Source organism: Etheostoma spectabile, chromosome 7, assembly GCF_008692095.1.
Source record: "Etheostoma spectabile isolate EspeVRDwgs_2016 chromosome 7, UIUC_Espe_1.0, whole genome shotgun sequence".
In the NCBI taxonomy this organism is placed as follows: Eukaryota; Metazoa; Chordata; class Actinopteri; order Perciformes; family Percidae; genus Etheostoma; species Etheostoma spectabile.
In genome coordinates this window covers 19282752-19290714 of record NC_045739.1, presented here as the reverse complement: position 1 = coordinate 19290714, position 7963 = coordinate 19282752, and the positions used below count along the sequence as shown (strand labels likewise).

Here is a 7963-nt window from a genome sequence, read left to right as displayed (position 1 = left end):
GCCTCAGCCACAGTGTATGAATGAGTGTGAATGGTTGAACGTAGTAGCAGTCGTTAAGACTAGAAAAGTGCGGTATAAATACAGTCCATTTACAATAAAACAATATAAATAAACAATAATAGAATATAGTGCGGATGTGGCTGAGAGTCAAACTGATTTTTGCTACGTACAGTACCAGTCAAAATTTTGGACACATTTTCTTATTCGCCTACATGGTAAAGCGCGTCCAAGCCTTGAATTGACAGGACAGCTGAAGACGAAAGGGGAGAGAGCGAGGGGGAACAACATGCAGCAAAGGGCCGCAGGTCAGAGTCAAACCCAGGCCCGCTGCGTCGAGGAGTAAACCTCTGTATATGGACGCCCGCTCTACCAACTGAGCTATCTGGGCACCCATGTCCAGACTTTTGACTGGTACTGTATATGCTTCAACAGTTACACACCTGCAATAGGATGTCTTACATAATGGCCAGCAGCCGAGTCATTCAGATTTTCTTAACACACACACACACACACGCACGCACGCACGCACGCACGCACGCACGCACGCACGCACGCACGCACACACACACACACACACACACACACACACACACACACACACACACTCAAACTCAAAGAAAGCTGATATTTCTGTTAAAACTGGCTAAAGAGAAGCTGATGAACAAAAGTCTTTGAACAAGAACTACAGCGCAAAGAAACGGTCGATGCCAACGTATTGACATCCATCTGGGAATGAAATCATTTTAGAGAGCTGCAGTCAGGTATTACCATCCAACGCTAACTCCAAAAAACACACCAACAAACTGCTATTTAAATTGACGGCACAGAGTCAAAACATTTTTTCATCTTCTCTTTTCCTTTCCACTTGGCAGGCGATTAATGTGCTGACAGATGTGTTGAGTCCTAACACAAGCCAGCAATTTGTCTTACTGGCTCAGTTTTGGCCTGGTGATCGGTTCAGTGTTTCAAAAGGCAGCAAACAATGTTTACCTACTTGTATCATGACAAGTATTGCCTAAGCAGTGCCTTGGAGGACATGGCAACAGGTGTTGATGACATGATACAGTACAAATTCCCATTACACAAGCTTTGCAAACCTTTACAACCAAAAGATGCTCATTTCAAACACTGGAAACTTGAGAGCGCATGTTTCTAACAGAGAGCCTGCATTACAAACTGGGAACATGGAGTTTTAAAGACAGGCTTTTACCAGAGAAAGAGTTGAGATGCATTATGGGAAATGATCCAGTGTTTGTGTGTGTTTTGACCCACCCTGGAGTATCCCTTTAATTTGAGCTACCCCACAACCTGGGAAAGTATACTTACTGTGCTAAAGTTAAAGGGGAACTTCATTGGTTTCACACATCAAAGTCTGTTTACAGGTCTTGGGTAATATGACTATGTGAAAAAACACTGTAGAAAGCCTTTTGGATCAATCGCCCCAAGTGATGACAGATGAGTCAGCGTTGGTTTGGTCTGAGGACTACATATGAGAAAGAATTAATGGTGGTGAAGTTTTAAAGAAGTGAGCTAACCAGACTTTTAGCTCCTCATTTAGCCAGTGCTAGTATAACCTGAATCTCCAACCCAATTGTCGGCAGACAAGTTGCATTGTGGGTAATGTAGCCATCACGTTTTGCTATGCAAGAAGAACAGTTACTACTAACTTCTTGCAGAAAAAGACGCTCCAGCACTGATACACACCAGATACGGGACATACATGACAGTCAGAGAAGATCACTGAAAGAGAATTTTGCTTCAAAACTAAGAATGAAATTACTGGGATTATGGAAAACCCATTACAAATGTATTGATTACTCTGGTCAGTTTCACCTCAAACCTTAACATAACACGTCTTTTTTTCACTTAGCTTTCCCTTTGTTTTACTCCCAGCTGTTCCTCAGAGACTACATTGCTTGAACAGCTTACAAAATGTTCAGTTACAGTAATACAAATAACTCATACACGGGTAATTATTTGGATTGATTTATCTGTCATAACAGGAGAGTTTCCCTCTCCCTAAGCCTCATACACACACACACACACACACACACACACACACACACACACACACACACATATTAGTCAATTCTTCAATTCAGGGGTTGATAGAAATGGTGGGAGTGGTAGGCTTAGTGCAATTAACCATAATTCTCTGGTGGACGTCTGTTTTTCTGATAAGACTTGGGTTCATCCATCTCTCTTAAAAATCAGGTGGCTCTGAGAAATCGTGAGTGTCTGAGGGAGTATAGGTTTGTGTGTGTGTGTGTGTGTGTGTGTGTGTGTGTGTGTGTGTGTGTGATCATCATGTGTTCATATTACAGTGGGGTCAGGGTCACAGTATTTAGAAATACCCAAATCATACACATCCCCTGAATAAGTGCTGTTGTAAAGCTTTCTCCCAGCTGCCAGGATGTAATGCTGTGGGCACAAATACCAAACATAGATAGATTTAGTTTATATACAGTATACATCTAAAATTAAAAGTAAATGTAAAGAAAAAATTATTGTTTCATTTTGTTGACATATTGGAATCAAAGGTATGGTGGGTTGTCTCTTTTTATTAGTCCATATATTCAAAAAGTATGTTGTCAACAGCCGTTTAGTTGTACAAATATTTTCCTCTAATGTAAAAAAAATATACAGTACTGTAAATAGAAGATATGTATGCATAGCAGCACAAAGAGGAAATAATGAAATGTGCTGCAGTATCATGAGCAGCTGATCAGAATTCATGTGGAATGATTACAGGCTATATTGAGAGAGATTCATCTGCATTTAATGATGCTGTAAAGCAGTGGTGTCAAACTCATATTCCCTAAGGGCCACACTGGAAATGACGATCACAATAAGGGCCAGACATGCTGAGTTTATTGACATGCTTTTGATTTAACAAAAAATGTCAATTAACTTTGTAATATTGCATGTCTCCTATAGCTTTTTCCCATACAGTTTGGTCGACATAAAACCCCAAAAAAGTCAGCAAAAAAGTTCCGGAGCCATTGTAGAATTTAGCAAGTCATGAAAAACAAACCCAGCCGACTCACAACAACCTCAATATTAAAAAACTCTTTGCTTCTGTGGGGAATTCTGAGTCTCAAAGTAGGAAAATGTGTCAAATTCTGCATTGCAGTGTTGCATAATTACAGTATGAAAAACAGGTTCCTGAATTTGTTGATGTGGTGCACAAGTAGTTGGTCCAAAATTAGCTATGAGCTTAAATTGAAGTGTGATCAAAATTTGCAAGGGGCCAGATTTGGCCCCCGGGCCTTAAGTTAGACACATGTGCTATAAAGCATTTTCAAAACAAAATAATTCATAGCAACACTGTACAATCTGTTTTACATCCAGGGCATGGAGCTTTAAGGCGCTAAAGCAGAGAGCCCCGAGAATAAAGAAAAACGTTGTACGGGAAAGACAGGTGAGTTAAGCGAAAGAGAGATTGCCACCTTCGATTCTCTGCTCAGGGATAAAGAGATCGCTACCCTCCATTTCACAAGTCTGTCCCTGATGAGCTGGTTTAGTCGGTTCTGCTTAGAGGTGGGCCAGCCACAATTACTGGCAATCCACTTAACTCGTGACAGCTTCCCTAAACGTGATAAATTACACTGGCGGGGCAGAAATAACATTCTAAACTTTTGTTTGATGAATTTAGTCTCTGTTGTGTTCCAAAACTTTGCAAGATAATGAGCAAAGTCCCACAACTCCTAAGCTTTTAATTGGTGTGTTTCATTGTGAATTCTTTTCTCTGAGGGGTGTGGGAGAGTGTTAGTGACACCGATTTATTTCTCTCATTTCATTTCTATCTATCTATCTATCTATCTATCTATCTATCTATCTAAAATGGCATACAAGTCAACCAGAACTTACTAAATGTTTTACCTCAGCTGTTAACTCTCTGCCCCAAGTGAACGTTTACGCTGGACCTCAACAAGTTAATCCTTACCGACGCAGACGCAGCACACGCAGATATCTGAACTACATCCTGGATTTACATTTTTACAAACTTAAATGAGATAAAATGAACAAGGTAACGCTAGCAACACAAGCGCACGCCACATACCTCGCACCCAGAAGACACACTGCAGAGCAGAAGAGAAAGATTTATTACCAGTATTTAAATCCAGGGGAACTGATCTGTGCCCTCGCTGCATTGGCCTATTATGTAGCCGCAACAAGGGCAAATTAACCTGTTGGTTACGTATTTATTTGCAAACTATCACTAGAAGAGAAGAAAAGAAGACTTTTTACAGTATATGTGTTCCTTTGTGGGACCGTAATCAAGGTGTTTGCCAACTTCCCTGAAAGATCTGAGTTGGGTGTGTGCTGGATGTCACAGTTAGACACTGAACTGTTAGGACATGATACACTACTTCACAATACTGTAAATCTTGGAAATGGCCATTTGATTTTGGCAGCCAAGGTACTGTCCAGTTCATCCTCAATTGGGAAGTGAACCTCTGTGATTACTCATCCTCCCTGTTTTTGTATTATTGAGCCTTAGAATCATGTTTTGGCCATTGAGTTGGACGCGCAACAACACTTGAGTTTGCTTAGAACACAAGGGTTAAATATGAAGTGACAGTAACACAATGCTGAGGTTTTTGTTTGTTTTTTGGCTGACTTTTGTCTGCAAACATTCAATGATTTCTTGATGACTTCATCATTTATGATTGGAAATAAAATGTGCAAACAGAGATGTACACTGCCTCATACAAACAAAAACCATGTCAAAAACACACATCATTCCATACACGGTCAAATTCTTCTGAAGTCAGCCAGTAAAGGTTAGCACTTGCAGTACTCCCACAACTTCCTCAATGGGCTTTGAGCACAAATGCCATTCTTGGCTCCTCCGGCTCCACGATGGAACGGCAACACGGCAAAGAGAAAAGCCTTTATTCTTTGTTGTTATAAAGCAGCAACCAACAGTGGATTTCTAGCTCTGGAGACTTCAGTACGTAAAACGAGTGTAAATTCTTTCTCAACAAAGGATTTGAAATTTCTAAAATTGAAATATAGATAAATAAAAGCATTACATGCAGTGCTAATATCTTTCTGTCTGTCTCTTCTGTCTATTTTCTTTGGGGGGGAAACATGTTGGTTCCCATTAGTGTTTTCCATGCTCCATCTATCTGGCAGTGGTACACATAATCCCAAACACTGCCGATCAGTGATTGCCTGTCACCAATACTCTCTAGTATTTTTCGAAACAAAAGTAAAGTCGATCAACATTTTGAGAAAGGCATACACACGTCTTTCCAAAAGTGAGATAAGAAGATTGATAGTGATCTCATGTCTGTGAGTTAGATATGGAGCCGGGTTGGGACACGTGGGTTAACTGCATGCCAAATTAATCCGAGCACAAAAGGCCAGATTGCCTGCTAAATTACTGAATGACTGGTTGCTGACAAAAAATGTTGTTTTTAGACAGTCTGGTTCAGTGCTCACTTCACATACAATGCCATAGGGCTAAATTACATCAATTCCAGCTTACCGTACTACACAGAGAAGATTTAGGACAAAACAGCATTACCGATCTGTTTTAACCGAATGTTCTCTGGTGTTCAAAAAACACTGAATGCGTCAGAATGTTAGCATTCACTAACGAGCCTGTTTGTAACCGGTAGGCTACCGACAACATTACAGTATCTTCACTTGACCTGATCAACTGACTTGAGCACACTTGACTGTCCAGCTGTTATAACAAACCTGTGAACTAACAGACATCTTCTTAATCTTCCCGTAGCTGCAGTTCAATGTACAAAGTTCCAGATCGTTCTGGCACACTTTAACCCTTGGGTATTTCCCAATAAATAGTTACATAATGTAACTTCCTCTAAAACCACAAATTGTTGTTTTGACATGTTGCCTTCTGTAGGGGTTCAACGAAATGTATGGTATATGTCAGCATTTTTAAATAACAAATGTCTTACTGATTGAACCCAAAAGGTGATGTCTTCATTTACCGGAGAAATGTGTTCACCTTTGTTATGTTTCTATAAATTAATTTCTTCTTTTCTTCTTCTGTCTCTTATGATCAGCCTCTCTTTCTCTCTCTCTCTCTCTCTCTCTCTCTCTTACACACACACATACACATACACACACTTCACCGGTATTCTTTCTCTTCCTTGTGAACCGTCCTGTGTCTCTTGTGCATATCTTCTTTCTGACACACAGAATCACTGACATTTTCACCCTTCTTTCTCTCTTTCTCTGTCCATCTACCTTAACCCAACCTCTCTCTATCCTCCTCTCCCCCATCTCATTCTGATGCATGGCTGTATATTTGGCCTTTGGAGGATTCTCCTGGAATCAATTTACCCTGCCTGTGCCAAGCCACTGATCAACAATTTACAGGCCATCAACTGCTGGGGCTGCTGGGGGGCTGTTTAACCGGTTTATTAGGTGTCTGACATGAGTCATGCGTTTATAGCGGGTATAGTATCTGTTTTTAACACAAAGAGTGCAACATATCAGGAAAACCTTGTTGTGTTTGCACAGTTGCATATAATCTACACCAGTTGCTGACATGCTGCCTTTTGGGACCCAAGCAGATTCAATCGATGAAGATTAAGTCTGTAACACAAATGTGCTGCAGCAAACTGTGTTCAGAGCTTTAAGCCTGAAATTCTACTTCAAACATTTTGAGATGTAGCTGATTTTGGTTGCAGGTTCTAATTGTAACTTTTAATTGTATTTGAATTGTCATGGAGACAGAAAGGTCAAGGTAAAACAACACTGGCATTTCCATTAAGAATGTAAGAAAACAATAACCAAAACGCTAACACATTCCCCTGGAACTGAAGCATGCATGGATATAGATACACCAGAACTGCATGTAAATCCATTAGAGAGCCCTCACGTGTCATTGATTCCTTTTGTTGAGCAGTGCAAAGTAGCAGAGTACAATTTAAAAACCCTGCTCTGTAGTGCTGTATCCATGGAGATTAATTAGATTCATTGGGTCCCTCTCGTTCTCTCTCTCTCAACTCTTTATGCATGTAGAGAAAGGAAAAAGAGTGAATTTATAAGGCAAGAGAGGAAGTGGGAGAGACTGACAGGCAGTTTATGCGACAAACAGTGGGATAGGAAGGTAGAGGTTGCCATGCGATGGCCATATAGGGCGGTGATGGCCGTGGTAATGTTACCTGGCATTCTGTTCAGTGATTTAATCCGCTCGCCCAACCAGTCATAAATCATCATTAGGATGAGTTACGAAAGCTTAAAGGAAAAACACAGACAAGCACCACAAGTGGCACCACTGTTGCTGAAGGAAAAGCTTGTCGCTCTGACTGACAGAATAGAACAATGACATGAGCCGGTGTGTGGTGAGTGGTAGTCCTCAAGATCTGTGTGCATTTCTTTAGTACAGCATTGAGACTTGAGACTCATCCTTAAAGCCAAGCTAGCATTAAAATAAATGTTTATTGAAGAAATCAGTATATATTTATATATGTACTGTATATACAGTTTATAGTTTGGTGTTGCAACTTGGGCACTGAGCTGTTGCTCAGTGCCCATCTGTGACTTCAGCACACCTTATGTTACTCCATGATTAGTCCATTAGATCCATGATGTCCACGAATTTCCACTTCCGGGGTTGCTCCGTTGTTGCCGGAAATTTCGCTGCATGCCACTCTTTTCTTGTGCAAGCTTTTATTTTACTGTTACACCAATTATTGATGCTTCAATTCTTCTTCAAAACAGTTACGGCGCTCCCATGACGTCAAACTGGTGCTCGACAGGTTGGCTGCGGCTAGTATACCGCGTGTTTAACACCCTCTGTTACTCCCTGATGTAAATCAAGTACAGATTTGAGTCGCGCATTCTCAGATTTAAACAGTTTACGGTATAACGTGTCATACTGAGATTTGTGAAATTCATGAAATAATAAACTTTTCTAATTACAAACAATAACAGAAGATGCGAATCCCTTCAAAAACGTTTTAGCTATCTATGA

At 40.5% G+C, this 7963-nt stretch overlaps 1 protein-coding gene across 1 annotated transcript in view; it reads left to right on the top strand.

The window, feature by feature from the left end:
* Positions 1 to 7963, top strand: part of e2f1 (E2F transcription factor 1) — a 408003-nt gene that overhangs the window by 43418 nt on the left and 356622 nt on the right. The gene's annotated exons all lie outside the window — the stretch shown is intronic.